Raw genomic sequence first — 21,980 nt, forward strand, 5'->3', positions numbered from 1 at the left:
AGATCACAACAGAAGGATATGATGCGGATTCTTCGCCCAGGGGCAGATTGAGAATAAGGTCCCATCTCCATAGAGTGCAGCATCAGGAAGCCAGGCAGCAGCCAAGCCAGGGCCTCGGACCCACGGCATGGGCAGAGATTTATCTGATGCAGGACGCAGAGGACAAGAGGAAGAAGTGGGCACCCTCGCTCCACTGCCACCCAAGAGGCATTTATATAAGCTCCCTAGAGCTTGGTGTCCACTCCAGCAGGGCAAGAGGGAAATGGAGAAGAAACAATCCTGCCTGTGTAAGCACTCGAAGACTGAAGTGCCTAGGAAACTACTGAAGTTGATAATGTTCACCTGGAAATAAGTACTATTTTCTGCCTAAGGCAGAATAGGCATGGGATAGAGGCTGGGGGTGGGATTATGGAAACAGAAGTCATAAATTAAGACGAATTTTAGAAGATAGTTAAGTTGTATTTCTAGCATACCCAATCTCGTGGCCTTTATATGTCATACCCACTGCACACACATGCACACACATGCACACGCATAGGTACACACATGCACACACATGTACACACGTGCATACACATAGGTACACACGTACACACACATAAAGCTTTGCAGATTTTGAGCAAAACTGGAATTATACTATACTTACTATTCTATAACCTGCTTTTCTCATTTTGTAATATATCCAGAACATTGTTACATGAACCAAACCTTTAATGACAGGTGAAATGCACTCGGTCCAGCTCACCCTACTAGGTTATAGCAGGCTGCATTTTCCAAAGAGGCCTCAGCAAACCTCCTATCCCATATGCTCTTCACCAGTGTGACCTTGCCACTCCCCCTTCAAGAGGCAGAGTCTAATTTTCCCTCCCCCTGAATATGCACTGGCCTTAGTGACTTCCTCCTATCAATAGAACATGACAAAAGTCCATAACTTCTGAAACTAGGTCAGAAAAAGCCACACAGCTTTCCCACTGGTGCTCTTGGATAGTCTGTTCTCTCTGAACTACTCGCCATTCTGTAAGAAGCCTGACCTCCACAGAAAAGCCAAGTGTAAGCGTTCCAGGTGACTGCCTCCTAACGGCCTCGTTTTCTAGGCATATCCGTCCAGGGACCAGATATGAGAGTAAAGAAGCCTCCAGATGATCCCAGCCCCTCAACTCTCTCCCTCCGCTGTTGAAGTCTTCCCAGTTGAGCCCCCAGACATTGTGGAGCAGAGGCAAGTAATCCCCTCTACTCACTCTTATATGTCTGGCCCACAGAAGCAGGGAGCATAAAGAAAATTGTTATATTACACCACCAAGTTATTTAGTTTTCCTTAGTTACTGCTGTACCCATGGTCTGGTTTTCCCGCAGATGCATAACACATTGTGAGTCCCACCCTGAAAGGCAGAAATCAGAAACTCACTTTCCCAGCTTCTCTTGCAGGTAGGGTACTTACATATGATGCGGGCTCCACTAATCAGATATACCCTCCTGGAAATCCCATCTGTGGAAGAACAATACAAGGAAACAGGCAGTGCACAGAATGCATGCTTCTGGGGAGAGTGCCAGTGGAGGCGTCCACTTCTGAAGCAGCAGTGGTCAACATTCTAACAGTCTCTGCTCTTTTGGGGTCTTTGCTGCAGGCAGTGGCGGCGGATGCTAAAACCAGGTCTTCTTCCTAGACGGTAGTAGCTGTAATGGGGTCCATTATTGTCAGACCACCAAGCTTGATTTAACCCTTCCATAGTTTCTCTGAGCTATCGATTAGACTTTAATAAATTATGCTTCTGCTTAAACTGACTAGAGTGAGTTGTGCTACATGAACCTGACTGACAAAATCCCCTCAGAACTCGGTACTAGTATTTTAAAAGGAACTACAAATACACACTTGTTTTTCAAAAGCTACATGCAATTTTATTATCAATGATTTATTTTGAATGCACATAGCTTTTCCTTAGTGGATGAATCTCCTAATAATTCATCAAAAGCAGAGTACTAGCTAGCCTCATCAGCTGTGTAGACAGTCTGCTGACTTTTTTTTCAATTGACAACTATTTTTTTCATGAGTATAATCATTTCCAAAAAAAGAGTTCAAATGTGTTTTCTCCCTTTGCAAGTGTTTTCTTCTTTGCATTTTTTATATTAATAAAGATGTGAAATATCTGGTTCTAGCAGTGAACTTAATCAAATTCTTATTACATTGCCTTAACTTTTTGACTCAAGCCTAACTCTGAAACTTTAATTAATTCTTGATAGATATTTCATTCTTATAAAACATCCACATGCTCTACCTCTGTCTTGCTGATGGATTAACCATTGCAACATAAATGGTATTATGTAATGATGAGGTGTTCAGAACACATTTTATCTGACTTTGTCTACAGGTTGTCAATTAATCACGAGTCTGCAGTTTTACGTGTATTGGGCTTATGTCAGGAATGTAGAAGACAGTTGACACCATTCCCCCTTATTTTTTGCTCACAAAGCCCCGATTTGTACAGGCATAAGGGAGAAATATGCTTCAGGAAGGAAGGCTCTTGCCCCCAGTCCCAGCTAATGAGCCCTAACGGTTTCCCTTTCCCACTGTTTATGATTAATTTGGGGGTGGGGTGCCTATGGCAGACATACAAATCTGACCAGATTGAAGGGTAGTCTAACTTTGGAATGATTCTTCTCTCTGATCTTTGAGACTGGTACATAAAGGAGAGCTTCTGTTCTCTCTTCCTCTTTTGGATGCTATGATGCATGAATGTGATGTTTGCAGCTGCAGCAGCCATTTTGTGACCATGAAGGATTTTTATTAAACATATAAATCCACAAGGTCTAGGAGAACAAAAGAGGAGGTAGCAAGAAATATTGGAAACTGGAAATATTGAAACTGTTGGCAGACCCAGGAAAGCTGAATTCTAAGCTGGCAGTGCAGAAAGCTAAGAACCAAGTTGATTGACATTTCAGAATCCTAAAAGGACCTAGGAACTGAGAGTACCAGGAACTCTGGAACTGGGGTGGAAGAAGATTATAAAATAAGGAGGTAGCAGTTAAATCCTAAGAACCCTTTCCCACCATTCCATGCTGGGACCTCTTTCACCAGCAAAAGTCTGGTGATTTATTTGCTGGAGAAGGTAAAATAGAGTTCTCTGAACTTGAGGAGAGCTGCAACTATGGACACTGCACTGAAACCAGTGGTATTAAGTGACTTTGTATGCACTGAAGAATGGATGCCAAGACCATCAGTCCTCCTTCCTCACAAGGCTCCCAAAATATTGGCAACCAGCCCTTACTCCTCCAAGCAAGTAACAGGAACACTCTTTGAGTAGCCTAATCAGCTCAACAGAAAAGAACTAAAGATAGTGATGTGGGGCTAAACCAAAGTCCATCGGGATATCTACCGTGAAATTTTCCCTACACTCTCAGAGCTTCAGTTGTTTTTTAGGTTCTCATTCTTAATCAGGAGCAGTCAACCAAGAATTTCCAATATCTGAGGAAAGCCCTTTGCTTGCAAAGACCCTGGAAACCAAACAAAAAAAAAAAAAAAAGGAAGGAGGAGGTAGGTTAAGCAACTTAAAGGAAACAGAAATTGTAAGGGAGAAAAAAAAAAGAACTTCAAAAAGACTCCTTTAATATACTCAGAGAGAAAAAAAATAAAAAATAAAAAATATATACTCAGAGAGAAAAGTGAATGCTTTATTTCCATAAAACAAGAATTAAATGCTATTTAAAAGTATAACCTGAGTATGAGAATAAGTCCTTGAAAATTTAAAATATGCTAACAAACTTAAAAATTCAAAAGAAGGACTGAAAGATAAATTTGAGGAAATTTTCCAGAAAATATATCAGTAAGACAAAGCTATGGAAAGTAGCAATTAAACATTCTAAAATTAGAGAACTAACCCAAGAAGCCCAACATCCAGATAGAAGGAATTCTAGAGAAAAAAAAGACAGAAAATAACCAGAAGAAAATAATTCAGAAAAATGTCCCAGAGCTGCAGGCATGAGTTACTGGATTGAAAAGACCCGGGACTTCCGGAGAAGATGGCGGCTTAGTAAGACGCGCGGATCTTAATTTCTTCTCCAGGACAGCTACTAGGGGAGTAGAAACGATACAGAACAGCTCCCAAAGCCACGACAGAGATAAAAAAGACAGCGTACCCCATCCTGGAACGGCTGACTGGCTGGGAGAACCCGCTCCGGTGAGATCGCCGAGGGGCGCGGGCTTCACCGGGTAGGGCGGCAAGCGGCCGGAGTCACTCCCTTCCCCCTTCCTGGGCCAGCTGGGAGAATTGAACAGGCGGTCCCCTGAAACCGCGGCGGCTGGCGCCCACACCACGCACGGCCCTCCGGACCAACTGAGAGAATTGGATCGGAAATCCCCAGGCCGCGGAGAACGGTGACGGGGGGGGGCTTCCAAACACGTGACTCCCCGGGAACGGTGCACTCTCCCGGGCGGGCCGCTGCGGCTGGCGCCCTCCCGCCACGCTTGGTGCCCCGGGCCGACTAGGAAATTCGGACGGGCGCTTTCCGGGCTGCGGCGGCCAGCGACCCTCCCCGCGTTCAGACCCCGGGCCGGCAGGCACTCTTCCAAGATGCTTCAGCTAGCGAACCTCCCGGACGGCGAGAGTTTTCCAAAGTTAAAGGACCCACAGCACCTTTTACTGGTGGGACCCGCAGACAAACGTGTGCCACGAGCACCACCTACTGGGCAGGATAAGAAAAACAGAACCCAGAGATTTCACAGAAAAATCTTACAACCTTGTTGGGTCCGACACCCAGGGAAACCTGACTAAATGCCCAGACGCCAGCAGCAGAAGATAACTGTCCACGCTCAGAAGATTGAGAATATGGCCCAGTCAAAGGAACAAACCAATAGTTCAAATGAGATACAGGAGCTGAGACAACTAATGCTAAATATACGAACAGAAATGGAAAACCTCTTCAAAAATGAAATCGATAAATTGAGGGAGGACATGAAGAGGACATGGGCTGAACATAAAGAAGAAATAGAAAAACTGAAAAAACAAATCACAGAACTTATGGAAGTGAAGGATAAAGTAGAAAAGATGGAAAAAACAATGGATACCTACAATGATAGATTTAAAGAGACAGAAGATAGAATTAGTGATTTGGAGGATGGAACATCTGAATTCCAAAAAGAAACAGAAACTATCGGGAAAAGAATGGAAAAATTTGAACAGGGTATCAGGGAACTCAAGGACAATATGAACCGCACAAATATACGTGTTGTGGGTGTCCCAGAAGGAGAAGAGAAGGGAAAAGGAGGAGAAAAACTAATGGAAGAAATTATCACTGAAAATTTCCCAACTCTTATGAAAGACCTAAAATTACAAATCCAAGAAGTGCAGCGCACCCCAAAGAGATTAGACCCAAATAGGCGTTCTCCAAGACACTTACTAGTTAGAATGTCAGAGGTCAAAGAGAAAGAGAGGATCTTGAAAGCAGCAAGAGAAAAACAATCCATCACATACAAGGGAAACCCAATAAGACTATGTGTAGATTTCTCAGCAGAAACCATGGAAGCTAGAAGACAGTGGGATGATATATTTAAATTACTAAAAGAGAAAAACTGCCAACCAAGACTCCTATATCCAGCAAAATTATCCTTCAAAAATGAGGGAGAAATTAAAACATTCTCAGACAAAAAGTCACTGAGAGAATTTGTGACCAAGAGACCAGCTCTGCAAGAAATACTAAAGGGAGCACTAGAGTCAGATACAAAAAGACAGAAGAGAGAGGTATGGAGAAGAGCGTAGAAAGAAGGAAAATCAGATATGATATATATAATACAAAAGGCAAAATGTTAGAGGAAAATATTATCCAAACAGTAATAACACTAAATGTCAATGGACTGAATTCCCCAATCAAAAGACATAGATTGGCAGAATGGATTAAAAAACAGGATCCTTCTATATGCTGTCTACAGGAAACGCATCTTAGACCCAAAGATAAACATAGGTTGAAAGTGAAAGGTTGGGAAAAGATATTTCATGCAAATAACAACCAGAAAAGAGCAGGAGTGGCTACACTAATATCCAACAAATTAGACTTCAAATGTAAAGCAGTTAAAAGAGACAAAGAAGGACACTATATACTACTAAAAGGAACAATTAAACAAGAAGACATAACAATCATAAATATTTACGCACAGAACCAGAATGCCCCAAAATACATGAGGAATACACTGCAAACACTGAAAAGGGAAATAGACACATATACCATAATAGTTGGAGACTTCAATTCACCACTCTCATCAATGGACAGAACATCTAGACAGAGGATCAATAAAGAAATAGAGAATCTGAATATTACTATAAATGAGCTAGACTTAACAGACATTTATAGGACATTACATCCCACAACAGCAGGATACACCTTTTTTTCAAGTGCTCATGGATCATTCTCAAAGATAGACCATATGCTGGGTCACAAAGCAAGTCTTAACAAATTTAAAAAGATTGAAATCATACACAACACTTTCTCGGATCATAAAGGAATGAAGTTGGAAATCAATAATAGGCAGAGTGCCAGAAAATTCACAAATACGTGGAGGCTCAACAACACACTCCTAAACAACGAGTGGGTCAAAGAAGAAATTGCTAGAGAAATTAGCAAATACCTCGAGGTGAATGAAAATGAAAACACAACATATCAAAACTTATGGGACGCAGCAAAGGCAGTGCTAAGAGGGAAATTTATTGCCCTAAATGCCTATATCAGAAAAGAAGAAAAGGCAAAAATTCAGGAATTAACTATCCATTTGGAAGAACTGGAGAAAGAACAGCAAACTAATCCCAAAGCAAGCAAAAGGAAAGAAATAACAAAGATTAGAGTAGAAATAAATGAAATTGAAAACATGAAAACAATAGAGAAAATCAATAAGACCAGAAGTTGGTTCTATGAGAAAATCAATAAGATTGATGGGCCCTTAGCAAGATTGACAAAAAGAAGAAGAGAGAGGATGCAAATAAATAAGATCAGAAATGGAAGAGGAGACATAACTACTGACCTCACAGAAATAAAGGAGGTAATAACAGGATACTATGAACAACTTTACGCTAATAAATACAACAATTTAGAGGAAATGGACGGGTTCCTGGAAAGACATGAACAATCAACTTTGACTCAAGAAGACATAGATGACCTCAACAAACCAATCACAAGTAAAGAAATTGAATCAGTCATTTAAAAGCTTCCTAAAAAGAAAAGTCCAGGACCAGACGGCTTCACATCTGAATTCTATCAAACATTCCAGAAAGAATTAATACCAACTCTCCTCAAACACTTCAAAAAAATCGAAGCGGAGGAAAAACTACCTAATTCATTCTATGAAGCCAACATCACCCTCATACCAAAACCAGGCAAAGATATTACAAAAAAAGAACACTACAGACCAATCTCTCTAATGAATATAGATGCAAAAATCCTCAATAAAATTCTAGCAAATCGTATCCAACACATTAAAAGAATTATACATCATGACCAAGTAGGATTCATCCCAGCTATGCAAGGATGGTTCAACATAAGAAAATCAATTAATGTAATACACCATATCAACAAATCAAAGCAGAAAAATCACATGATCATCTCAATTGATGCAGAGAAGGCATTTGACAAGATTCAACATCCTTTCCTGTTGAAAACACTTCAAAGGATAGGAATACAAGGGAACTTCCTTAAAATGATAGAGGGAATATATGAAAAACCCACAGTTAATATCATCCTCAATGGGGAAAAATTGAAAACTTTCCCCCTAAGATCAGGAACAAGACAAGGATGTCCACTATCACCACTATTATTCAACATTGTGTTGGAGGTTCTAGCCAGAGCAATTAGACAAGAAAAAGAAATACAAGGCATCAAAATAGGAAAGGAAGAAGTAAAACTATCACTGTTTACAGACGATATGATACTATATGTCGAAAACCCGGAAAAATCCACAACAAAACTACTAGAGCTAATAAATGAGTACAGCAAAGTAGCAGGTTACAAGATCAACATTCAAAAATCTGTAGCATTTCTCTACACTAGTAATGAACAAGCGGAGGGGGAAATCAAGAAACAAATCCCATTTACAATTGCAACTAAAAGAATAAAATACCTAGGAATAAATTTAACTAAAGAGACAAAAAACCTATATAAAGAAAACTACAAAAAACTGCTAAAAGAAATCACAGAAACCTAAATAGATGGAAGGGCATACCGTGTTCATGGATTGGAAGACTAAATATAGTTAAGATGTCAATCCTACCTAAATTGATTTACAGATTCAATGCAATACCAATCAAAATCCCAACAACTTATTTTTCAGAATTAGAAAAACCAATAAGCAAATTTATCTGGAAGGGCAGGGTGCCCCGAATTGCTAAAAACATCTTGAGGAAAAAAAAACGAAGCTGGAGGTCTCTCGCTGCCTGACTTTAAGGCATATTATGAAGCCACAGTGGTCAAAACAGCATGGTATTGGCATAAAGATAGATATATCGACCAATGGAATCGAATAGAGTGCTCAGATATAGACCCTCTCATCTATGGACATTTGATCTTTGATAAGGCAGTCAAGCCAACTCACCTGGGACAGAACAGTCTCTTCAACAAATGGTGCCTAGAGAACTGGATATCCATATGCAAAAGAATGAAAGAAGACCCATATCTCACACCCTATACAAAAGTTAACTCAAAATGGATCAAAGATCTAAACATTAGGTCTAAGATCATAAAACGGTTAGAGGAAAATGTAGGGAGATATCTTATGAATCTTACTATTGGAAGCAGTTTTATGGACCTTAAACCTAAAGCAAGAGCAGTGAAGAAGGAAATAAATAAATGGGAGCTCCTCAAAATTAAACACTTTTGTGCATCAAAGAACTTCATCAAGAAAGTAGAAAGACAGCCTACACAATGGGAATCAATATTTGGAAACGACATATAGATAAAGGTCTAGTATCCAGAATTTATAATGAGATTGTTCAACTCAACAACAAAAAGACAGCCAACCCAATTACAAAATGGGAAAAAGACTTGAATAGACACCTCTCAGAGGAGGAAATACAAATGGCCAAAAGGCACATGAAGAGATGCTCAATGTCCCTGGCCATTAGAGAAATGCAAATCAAAACCACAATGAGATATCATCTCACACCCACCAGAATGGCCATTATCAATAAAACAGAAAATGACAAGTGCTAGAGAGGATGCGGAGAAAGAGGCACACTTATCCACTGTTGGTGGGAATGTCAAATGGTGCAACCACTGTGGAAGGCGGTTTGGTGGTTCCTCAAAAAGCTGACTATAGAATTGCCATATGACCCAGCAATACCATTGCTAGGTATCTACTCAAAGGACTTAAGGGCAAAGACACAAACGGACATTTGCACACCAATGTTTATAGCAGCGTTATTTACAATTGCAAAGAGATGGAAACAGCCAAAATGTCCATCAACAGAAGAATGGCTAAACAAACTGTGGTATATACATACGATGGAATATTATGCAGCTTTAAGGCAGGATAAACTTATGAACCATGTAATAACATGGATGGACCTAGAGAACATTATGCTGAGTGAGTCTAGCCAAAAACTAAAAGACAAATACTGTATGGTCCCAATGATGTGAATCGACACTCGAGAATAAACTTGGAATATGTCATTGGTAACAGAGTTCAGCAGGAGTTAGAAACAGGGTAAGATAATGGGTAATTGGAGCTGATGGGATACAGACTGTGCAATAGGACTAGATACAAAAACTCAAAAATGGACAGCACAATAATACCTAATTGTAAAGTAATCATGTTAAAACACTGAATGAAGCTGCATCCGAGCTATAGGTTTTTGTTTTGTTTTGTTTTGTTTTGTTTTGTTCTTACTATTATTACTTTTATTTTTTTTCTCTATATTAACATTCTATATCTTTTTCGGTTATATTGCTAGTTCTTCTAAACCGATGCAAATGTACTAAGAAACGATGATCATGCATCTATGTGATGATGTTAAGAATTACTGATTGCATATGTAGAATGGTATGATTTCTAAAAAAAAAAAAAAAAAATGGACAGCACAATACTACCTAATTGTAATGTAATTATGTTAAAACACTGAATGAAGCTGCATCTGAGCTATAGTTGTTTGTTTTTTTTCTTATATATTTTTGTATTTTTTATTTTTATTTTTATTTTTTCTCTATATTATCATTTTATTTCTTTTTCTGTTGTCTTGCTATTTCTTTTTCTAAATCGATGCATATGTACTAAGAAATGATGATCATACATCTACGTGATGATATTAAGAATTACTGATTGCATATGTAGAATGGAATGATTTCTAAATGTTGTGTTAGTTAATTTTTTTTAATTAATAAAAAAAAAAAAAAAGACCCTCGGAGAGTCATATGCCACGGATGAGAACAGAACTGCTCAAGGATGGAATCCCTCAGTGTGGAATTTCAAACCCTGAGGGATAAAGACATAATTCTACCTTCTACCAACCCCAACAGAGGTAAAAAAGGGACCCATATAAAAGTATTAGGAATCAAAATGGCTTTAGATCTCTCAACAGCAATGCCTGAAGTGAGACTACCACATCGGTCATAGTTTGGCCAGGAAAACAGAAATCACTCTAGGTACACAAACAGGAAGGGTTTTAACATAGGGAACCAGAGGCTTGCTAAAAGTAAGGGCTGAGGGCGTAAAGCCTGGAGAAGCAGCTACTAGAAGGTGATTTACAATACTTCATTCACAAACCAGAGAAAATCTCAGCAATCTAAGAGGAGCCACCAACCTTCAAGCCCAGCTACTGGCAGCACCTAAGCAAGAAGCTTTCAAGAACTTGCCTTCAGCCCACGTAGCCTGCCTACAATTGCCTCTGAAGAACAGTGGTTCTTCTTCTCGTCTGCCTTCCATCTACTCAGGTGCCTCTCATTGGCAGACTCTAACATGGGGAAGGGGATTCTGGGACGTGTTGTTAGTAATTCCTCCTCTTTAATGCAGAAGAGAGCCTAGAAGGGATAATTGTGATACAAAGCTGAGAACAGACAATTCAGCACAATGACAGTGGAACAATACCTTCAAAATTCTAAGGGCAAATAATTTCCAACCTAGAATTATATTCTCGGCCAAGCTGTCAATCATGCATGGACATAAAACCAAGAAATTTTTAGACAATAAAGACTTAGAACAATTTAATTCCCATGGACTCCCTCTCAGGAAGTTCAAAGCATTTGGCTTCTGTAAAATAAATGAATAAAGCAAGAAAGAGGAAAGAGATAAAAATGAGGTACAATAACGAAGCAATTCAGTATGAGAGATATGTGAAGGGATTCCCCAGGAGGATAATTTCAAGAAGAAAATGCCCAGAATGACAGCTATGTACCAGATGCAGAGGGCAATCAACCCAGCCTGGAGCAGTGTGCTACAGGACACAGACACATGGAGAGAGCCATCGCAAGATGCCCTTTGCCACCAGGTCACCTTTTAAAGAAAATACAATTTTATTGATATATATTCACACAACATACAACCCATCTGAAGTATACAATCAGTGACTCACAGGATCATCACATAGTTGTGCATTCATCACCATGATCAATAGAACATTTTCATTACTCCAGAAAAAGAGGTAAAAATAAAACAGAAAACCCAAAACATCCCATACTCCTTAACACCCCCCCCTTTTTTTGACAGTTTTATTCACACATGCAATCCATCCTCAGTGTACAATCATTGGCGCTTAGTATGATCACATAGTTATTTATTCACCACTGCTGCCAATATGAGAACATTCTCATTTGTTCAAAAAGCAAATCCCATACCCTTTATATCCCCCTACTTATTGACATTTAGTTTTGGTATAGTGTCTTTGTTATAATCAATGAAAGAATATTACAATGTTACTGTAACTATAGACCTTAGTTTGCATTGATTGTGTTTTTCCCATATGCCACCCTATCATTAACACTTTGTAATACTGACGTAGATTTGTTCTAGTTCATATAAGAACTTTCTAATATTTGTACAATTAATCACCATCATTGTCCACTCTAGTTTTCACTAAGTTATACAGTCCCAGTTTTTATCCTATAACTTTCCTTTTGGTGACATACATGACTCCAGCCTTCCTCTTTCAATCACACTCACACTCAGGTTTGTTCATTACACTTACAGTATTGTGCTACCTTCACATGGTATCATGCTATCCATTTCCAAACATTTACAATCAACCTTATTAAACATTCTGTACTCCTTAAGTATCAATTGTCCAATCTCTGTCTTCTTTCTATCTCCTGACCACCTATTGCTTTCCAATTTAACACTCAGAGTTTCCTGATTATAGTTAGTTCATATTTGTGAAACCAGAAACTCATTATAGTTAGTTCATATTTGTGAGACCTTTTGTTTCTGGTTTAATTCACTCAATATAATGCCCTCAAGGTTCATCATATCATTGCATGCATCACGACTTCACTCCTTCCTGCAGCTGCCCAATTTTCCATTGTATATATACACCACAGTTCACATATTCACTCATCGCAGACCATCTTTTTAACTCGAAGACAGAATGCTCTGGCAGGCCAGGCAGCCCAGATTTTATCTGTGCGTAGCCTGCCTTGACTATACACAGTTAGATGAAGCCTTTGCTTCTCCCCTGTGGTTGGTGGAATTCTAAGACTGCCTCTATCATCTCTACCCCATGATAGTACCCTAATGATTATTTTACCTTTACATGGCAAAGGGATTTTGCAGATATAACTAAAGTTACTAACCAGTTGACTTTAAAATAGGTTATCCAGGTGGGCCTGACCTAAACATATGAGCCCTTTAAAAGCAGAGTTTTCTCTGGCTGAAAGCCTAGTGTGAGAGGGATCCAACCAGGGTAGGTTCTGCTAGCCACAGAGCTGGGACCTGAGAGCAACCTCCAAGGGCTAAGAACAGTCCCCAGCTGACAGCCGCAATAAAATGAGGGTGTCAGTCCTACAACTGCAAGGAAATGAATCCTGCTAAGAACCTGAGGGAGCCTGGAAATGATCTTGCCAGAATTGAACCTCCACATGAACACAGCCAGCAGCACTGATTTCAATGTTATGAAACTGAGCACGAGGGCCAGCTAAAATGTGTCAGATTCCTGACCCAGTGAAACTGAAAGAATGAAGGTATATTGTTTTCAGCTGCTATATTTGTGATAATTTTTATGCAGCAGTAGGAAAACTAATACTAATACACCCCATCATGACCTGCTATTTGGATTAGCTAAGGAAGTTCCCTTCACCCCACAAAAGGGGTCTGTTTTGATTTCCTCTTAAGAGTGAGAGAGAGGCCATAAAAAGTGTGAAAACAAGAGGTAGAGAGTAGCCCATTCCCTGACTAATTGCTACAGATGTCCATTACCTGATCCATGCTACAGCCCTGCCAAATACCACAATCATGCTATATCCTGTGTTTCCAGGACTCCCTTTTGGCTATGCTGACTCCCCAGAAGGGCTCTCAGGGACGCTGAAGCTAAATTTGACCCAGAGATCTGTTTAGCTTATCTTCTGAGAGCCTGGCACTAATGTGCCCGGCACCCAGTAGTCAAAACTAAGCAGTATACTATTTAAGGGTACCTATAAGTGGTAAAAGTATAAAGCAAAGGAAGGAATAATTATCAATATATCAGATCGTGGTTTTCTCTCTAGGTGGAGAGAAGAGGATATGATTAAAGTAGAGCACACAGGGGAATTGTTCATTTATTGGCAATGTCTTACAAGTAACCATGGGTAATGGGTGTCCGAGTGTTCATTTTGCCATTATTCTTTAAACTCTCTCTATACATTTTATACAATCTTCTGTGTGTATTATACTTAATACATCAATGATCCACAAAAGTTATTATTGTTATAAAACTAAGAAGTGTGAGACGTGAAATTATAGATTAAATTTTCATTCTCACTCTTTATCCTTGAATTCCTTCCCTTAGAACCTACTACTTTGCTCAAAATCACTGGTCATAGGAAATAGAGTCTCTGAAAATCAGGAACTCTTTAGATTATCCATCAGTAGGAAAAAGATGAACTATTCAATAAACAATATTATATTATATCCAATATTATATTGGATTCATATCTCATATCTTACACCAAAATAAATTCCAGATAGATCAAAGATTTATATGTGAAAAATTGAAAACCTGAAAGTATGAGAAGAAAATAAGGGAGAATTATTTCATAATATGAGAGTAGGGAAAACCTTTCTAAGCTTGATACAAAACACAGATGCTATAAAAGGAAAGAAAGGAAGTATAAATGCATAAAGATTTTTAAAAATCTACTTGGTAACAACTCCATACACAAGCTCAAAAAACAGGAAAAACCAGGAATAACCATTTGCATTCCTACAAATAAATAAAAGGCTAACAATTTATAGAAAAATAGGCAATGGATATGAACAGTCAGTTCTCAGAAAATGAATTACAAATGGTTTTTAAACATATGAAAATATGCTTAAGTGAAATGAAATAAAAATTCATTTCTACATAAGAGAAATTCATAGCAAAACTACCAGATTGGCACAGACAAAAAAGTCTGACAACACCATATGGATACAGGTTAAAGAAACAGATTCTCCCACTTACTGCTGGTGGGAGTGTAAATTGGCTCAACCCCTGCAGAGAACGATTTGATAATATCTATCAAAATCTAAAATGCATGTTTTGGCAGGCACCATTAGTTGTGTACCCTAAAATCATGCCTCCATACTCCCTGCTAACAGATTCCAGTTGTTCGGGTGGCAGCGTGCCCAGCCTCAAGCAGTTAATTTATTCACTCATTCATTCACTCATACTTATTAAGTACCCTCTGCAAGATAGGCCCTGTTCTGGGCTCTGAGGGTACAACAGTGAAGGAAGCAGTCAAAACCCAAGCCTTCATTACAATCCCGCTCAGACTGCAGTAATGAAGCAAAATGGTAACTGTGGTATTCTGGTATTTATTTCAAATAACAGGTGAGCATATAATTTTTCATCCAAACTGGGATGAATTAATAAAATATATTGGACAACTGGTGCAAACTGGGAAGTATGGTTACCCCAGTCATCCTGAGATAATGTTGTCACCACTGTCCCAGTTTTCTAAACGATGAGCTTCCAGTCTAAAATGACTCCAACAGGAAACTGGAAGAAAACCAAGACCCAAACCAGCTCCGAGAAGAAACGAATGACAAGCATGAAAAGATGCTCAACCTCAAACAACGAGGAAACCTGGAATTAAATCATTAATAAGATACATTGGAAAGATGTGAAGTAGGGAAAGGATGCAGTCAGAACACTTTTGAAACGTGTACCTTTTTTGGTTTGATTTGAAATTTTAATGCAGTATATAAGTAAAACTTCACATTGTTAATTAAGGAAAAACAGTATTATACTAACAAATTCCAGTTAGTATAATTTTTAAAGCGGTACAGTGTACTAGGACACCAAAATCCAGTACTGGGACCAGTACACTTTTCCCTTTGCCACATAGTCACTTTTCAAGCCTCCTCGTGACCAATACTAACTAAAGAAACAATGAGAAACATCTCCCAGAGCACTGCTGGGAAGGGTTTTAGCCTTCTCGTTAAAAGAGACAAACTCAAAAGGAGAGTTTGCTGAAGCTTTCTCTTTTCTCATCCTTCAGCCTTGAAATTGGCCATGATACCTGGAGCTGCAGCAGCTATTTTGCAGTCATGGAGTGATAATCATGAAACAGAAAAGCCAATTTGCAGAGTAGTAATCATGAAAAAGAAAAGCCAATTTGCTAAGGGTAGCAGAGAAAAAAAGACAAAAAGAACTCAGAGCCTTTTATAACTTGTTGAGCTGCTGGACTAACTGAAATCACTCATGTCCAGACTTGTTATGGTGTAAGTCACTATCAATAGGGTTTTCTGTTCTTTGCAGCTGAAATCATTCTAACTAATATACATTTGACCCAACAAATTTCACCATCTAGGAAATACATATGTGAGTATGTCTCTGCATGTGCACACATGCACATAGCAATACCCAAATGCAGATATGCATGTGCAATGTGACCGTGAAAAATAGATGAGAAAAGCAAGATGCAGGGTAGTTCATATAATATGCTATAATTTTTGTTACACAAGAGAAAGAATGTATACATAAATACCTGAGTTTATATGGAATATCTCTAGCGGGATACTCAAGAAACAGGACACAGTTGCCTCTGGGGAGGAGAGCTGTGGCTGTGAGTCACAGAGGGAAGAGAGACTTTCCTCTGTTATACTCTTTTGTACTTTTAAAATTTTTCACTATGTGCATGAATCACCTATTCAAATAAAACCGTAATGTCTGAGCTCCTATAAATCCTTAAACATTTAAATCAATGCATTCCTTGTCTACATAGGATCTTTTTTCCAGCGGAACTATAATAAAAAACACATAGTGCGATGAAATATGCAATAGAAAGAAGTAAATCACAGACAAAAGGGATCATCAGTATCAACCCTCATTACACTGATGAGGAAACCAGGGCTCAAAGTAACTGAAATCATTACCAGCGGTCAGACTAAACCCTAGGTATACAAACCTCTTTTTCACCTTGCTAAATCCCAACTTATTTGCAATTAATGCAAATAATTTATATTGTGATGACAAAACAAGACTGGAGTTTCTTGGTTTTAGAAAACAGAAACCTGTGCCCAATGCTTTGAGAATTGACTTATTTATTATTAATTAAAAAAAAAAAATTCTTGTAGCCCAGGTGATCATTTTCATTTGTAAAAAGTCAATATCCACACCTAGAGGGGCTGATTAAGTCCCAAAGACTAAGCCTGCCCTGCGTGCGCGCGTGTCATCCCCTCCCAACAGTCGCAGACATGGCTGTCTTCGGACCTCGCGGCGCCTTGGGAAAATGGCTCGCTGCCTTTGTCGCTTTGTCTGGTCGTCCCTCGCTGGGACGCGGGAGGGCGCGACGACAGCCAGCGCTTGCTTTTCTTCAAATCTCCTCCCAACGTCCGCACCGAGGACAACAAAAGACCCGGAACACCGGCGCCGAGAAGACAAAGGGGAAAAGGAGAAGAGGCTGTAAGCCCTGTAAGTTTGCTCCGGCTCCCCGACTCCCACGCCTGATTTAAGAAACTAGAAATAAACAACCAACATCAACTGCAAAATAATGAAATCTTCGACTGACAAGGAAAATCAGAATAGAATAGATTAGTCACCACAGTTAAGGACAGTCACAGGTGTGCATTTGAACTCTTTGCTTTAACTTTCAGAAACTTAAAAAAAAGCTTACTGTTTGTTTTATGTGCATCTTGTAGAAAATTTAGAAAATACACACACACACACAAAGAATGGAGATGTAACTATTTTAAATATTTTCCGGTATTTCATTCCAGACTTTTTCAATATTTATAAATGCAACAAAAAATAGGACTTTCCATTGCTATTTTGTGCTAGTTTTCTTCTTATTTACTATATCATCAACTTCACTATTTCTCTCAATAAATTCTGATAATAAAACCTTGCTAATCACATGAGTCACTCACAGGTAAGGGAATAAGAAATTTCAAAAGCACAGCCTTTTTCCTAAGAGCAACAATTTGAATGCCAGCCCTGGTCACGCGTTTGAAGCAGGAATTTTTCTGGAACCCTGCAGTCAGTAGAGGAAACAGTTAAAGACCAGAAGAAGAGAAAAAGGTAGAAACTATTTTATCCCACCCCAAAAAAGCAAAATGAGTTTGTCCTTTCCAGCAGCCTGAGAATAGACCCCAAAGGATCAGGGAAGCCCCAAAAGATCAAAAGCCAGGGCTGGCCTTAAGGCCAGCTAGCTCAGCACAGAGCTGGTTGGCTCGCGCATCGGCAAGGCCAGGAAATGTCTGGAACAGGTAGGTCACTGGCCTTAACGCCTGGGGCCAACAGCCAGTTCCTCAAAGGAGAGAAAAACTTCCACCATCCCGGAGCAGACAGCCACAGGGAATGTGATGCCAAGATCTGATGCCTGGGAGCCTCCAACAGACGCCTAATCTCTGAGCCCACAGATTTTCTTAAGGACACAGCTCTTAATGGGAAAAATGGTGATGCTCTTGGCTGAGGGTTTAGGTAGATCACTAGAGCTCTCTCAGACTCAGTTTCCTGATCTGTCTATTAGATTCGAAAAGGTTGAAAGGGCTTCTTGCCAGGTCTTCGAAGACTGATTTTTTTACTTATTACCAATTCTTCACTATAATTGAAAGTGAAGATATTTCCTGTCTTCTGCAACCCTAGTCCCATAAGCAGCAGCCCCTCTACTTGCTATTTTCCCAATCCCCACATACTCCTTCACAAGTCTGAGCCTTTACTTTAGTGGTTCCCCCTCCCAGAGCTGCTGGAAAGCATTTCCCCCTTCTCTTTCAAAAGCCTCCATCATCCTTTGAAGGTCCAGCTGAAAAGTAGATAGATCTTCACCCAGCCCACCCCAAACAGAGCCAGGCCTTCCTTCTCTGAAATTCCACAGTACTCTGCACATAATTCCATCACATTATACCTGAACAACCTTAACCTTCTTGTGCCTAATTTTTTTTCACTGTAAAAGAAGGAAAATTATTGTACCAAACTCATGGGTTAATATATGTAAGAAATTAAATGGGTTAATATATGTAAGGAATTTAAAACAGTACCTAACACAAAGTAGGCACTCAATAAGTGTTATCTGTGACTCTTCCTTAATTAACAAATCTCCCATGAAACTTGAGTTACTTGAGGGCAGGAAGTGAGTGATACTCATATTTTCATCTCCAAAGCCTAGCTACTTGCCTGTCATAAAGGATGACTCAGTAAAGGTTTATTTTTTTAATGAGGGGGGGGGAAATGAGTGAAATATTGATTGAAGCAGAGGAGGGCAGGCTTTATCTCTCTGTTTTAACTTTGAATTATAGTTTATAAAATTAGACTGGGAAATAGTGAAGTCTGAGCATCCCCAATAGTTTCTTTCCTTAATAATCATATCTCCACCTAGGCCTGTCTTCCAGGCTTAAATAAAAAACTTGAACTCTGTATTTTTTACATGATTTTTCTGTAAACTTCTGTCTTGTCTAATTTTTTAAAAAAATTAATTCCCTCTTGAATTTTAATATTTATTAAGGGCTAGTTCCTGTATTTGCATGGGAAATTTTAGAATCAATAGATGTAAACGACTCTTCTATGAGTGAAATTATTACAGAATTCAAAAACTATCTACAAGAAGTTTAGGCTCTTCTCTAATCATGGAGGAGGAGGAAAGAGAAGAAGTAAGGTTTAATAGTGAGCTGGTACAAGTTCTTGTTTACATTATGTCCAAAGGTTTGGTTGAGGAAGTTAGAATAATAAAGAGAGAAGAAAAGGAAGGAACAAAAAAAGTAAAATCAAATCATATATGCTCTACTTTAAAAAACTTTTCAATAGCTTCCTATTGTTCTCAGGATAAAAACAGAACTACTTAAAGAGACTAAAAAGACAAGATACAACTTGGGAGGAAATATTTGCAAAACAAATATCTGATTAAAAAACAAGTATCCAGAATATATAAAGAACTTCCAAAATCCAATAATTTTTTTTTAATTTTTTAATTGGCAAAATATTTAGATGATTAAATAAGTCCATGGAAAAAAATGCTCAAGATCATTTATCAACAGGGAAATGCAAATTAAAAACACAATGAGATACCACTGCATCCCTATTAGAAAGATTCAGATTTTAAAAACTTACAGTACCAAGTGCTAGCAAAGAAACAGAGCAACAATAACCTTCATATATTGTTGGTGGAAATGCCAAATGGTACAGTCACCTAGGAAAACAGTTTAGTAGTTTCTCCTAAAGGTAATAATACAGCTACCAAAAGATCCAGCAATCTCACTCCTAGGTTTGACCCAAGAGAAATGAAGACCTATGTCTGCAAAAAAACTTATACACCACCTCCCAACAAAGAAAATTCCAGGACCACATGGCTTCACAGGTAAATTTTACCAATCATTCCAAGAAAAATTAATACCAATCTTACTCAAACTTTTCCAAAAAAAATGAAGAGGAGGAAACACCACCTAACTCATTCTATGAAGCCAACATCACCAGAATACCAAAGCCTGATAAAGATTCCACACAAAAAAGAAAATTACAGACCATTTTCTCTAATGAGTACAGATGCAATAATTCTTAACAAAATACCTGCAAATTGAACCCAACATCACATTAAAAGAATGATACACCAAGATCAAGTGGGTTTTATTCCAGGGATGCAAGGATGGTTCAACACAAGAAAATCTGTTGAAGTAATGCACCACATTAACAAATCGAGAGGGGGAAAAAACATATAATCATCTCAATTGACACAGAAAAGGCATTTGACAGCATCTTCTTTTAGATAAAAACACTTCAAAAGGTAGAAATCAAAGGAAACTTCCTCAGCATGATAAAGGGCATATATGAAAATTAAACAGCTAACATTGTGCTCAACAATGAGAAACTGAAAGCTTTCCCTCTAAGATCTTAAATAAGATCAGGATGACCACTGTCACACTGTTGCTCAACATTGTGCTAGAAGTTCTAGTTAGAACAATTAGACAAGAAAAAGAAATAATAGGTAACCAATTTGGAAAGGAAAAAGTAAAACTTTCACTATTTGCAGATGACATGATCCTATATTTAGGAAGCCCAAAAAGTCTTTGACAAATCTACTAGAGCTAATAAATAAGCTTAGCAAAGTGGCAGGATATAAGAGCAACACACAAAAATCAGCAGTGTTAAAAAAAATTGAAAAAAATCAGTAGTGTTTCTACACACTGGTAATGAGTTATCCAAGGACAAAATTTTTTTAAAAATCCATTTAAATAGAAGGTAAAAGAATCAAATATCTAGGAATAAATTTAACCAAGGATGTAAAGAACCAATATTCAGAAAACCACAAAGCAGTGCTAAAAGAAATCAAAGAAGACCTAAATAAACAGAAGGACATTCTGTGTTCGTGGACTGGAAGACTAAATATCATGAAGATGTCAATTCTACCCAAATTGATCTACAGATTCAATACAGTACTAATCAAAATTCCAACAGCCTACTTTGCAGAAATGGAAAAGCCAGTTATCAAATTTATTTGGAAGGATAAGGGCTCTCGAATAGCTGAAAACATCTTGAAAAAGAAGAATGAAGTTGAAGGACTCACGCTTCCTGACTTTAAAGTATACAATAAAGCTACAGCAGCCAACACAGCATGGTACTAGCATAAATGTAGATATATTGCTCAATGGAATCAAATTGAGAGTTCAGAAATAGACCTTCAGATGTATGGTCAATTTGTTTTTTATAAGGCTTTCAAGTCCACTCAACTGGGACAGTGTCTTCAATAAATGGTTCTGGGAGAACTCAATATCCATATGCAAAAGAATGAAGAAGGGCCCCTATCTCACACCCTATACAAAAATTAACTCATAATGGATCAAAGACCTAAATATAAGAGCCAGTAAAATAAAACTCCTAGAAGAAACTTTAGGGAAACATCTTCAAGATCTAGTGATAAGCAGTGTTTCTTAGACTTCACATGCAAAACACAAACAGCAAAAGGAAAAATAGATGAACAGGACCTCCTCAAAACTGAATACTTCTGTTCTTTAAAGGACTTTGTCAAAAGGGTAAAAGGGCAGCTGACTCAATAGGAGAAAATATTAGGAAACCAAAACATATCTGATAAGGGTTTGATATTTAGAATATATATTTTTAAAAACCTTACAACTCAATAATATAAAGACAAGTGACCTAATTTAAAAATGGGCAAAAGACTCGAATAGACATTTTTCCAAAGAGGAAATACAAATGGCTAAAAAGCACATGAAAAGATGCTTAACCTCACTAACTATTAGGGAAATGTAAATCAAAACTACAATGGGGTAATATTTCACACCAACCAGAATGGGTGCTATTAAACAAACAGGAAATTACAAGTGTTGAAGATGTGGAGAAATAGAAAGACTTATTCACTGCTCGTGGGAATGTAAAATGGTGCAACTGCTGTGGAAG

General features: G+C 38.4%; 1 long non-coding RNA gene across 5 annotated transcripts in view; it reads right to left on the reverse strand.

Annotated features, from left to right (window-relative positions):
* Nucleotides 1-21,980, reverse strand: part of LOC143642840 (uncharacterized) — a 95,824-nt gene that overhangs the window by 63,430 nt on the left and 10,414 nt on the right. The window contains exon 3 of one of the 5 annotated variants that reach the window (XR_013155944.1): nucleotides 1,494-1,674. The exons of the other annotated variants lie outside the window; for them this stretch is intronic. This is a non-coding gene — a long non-coding RNA (uncharacterized LOC143642840). Of the gene's footprint in view, nucleotides 1-1,493; nucleotides 1,675-21,980 lie in introns of those variants that run through there. 5 annotated transcript variants of the gene reach the window in all.

The sequence above is a fragment of the Tamandua tetradactyla genome, chromosome 7 (assembly GCF_023851605.1).
Source record: "Tamandua tetradactyla isolate mTamTet1 chromosome 7, mTamTet1.pri, whole genome shotgun sequence".
Classification (NCBI taxonomy): domain Eukaryota; kingdom Metazoa; phylum Chordata; class Mammalia; order Pilosa; family Myrmecophagidae; genus Tamandua; species Tamandua tetradactyla.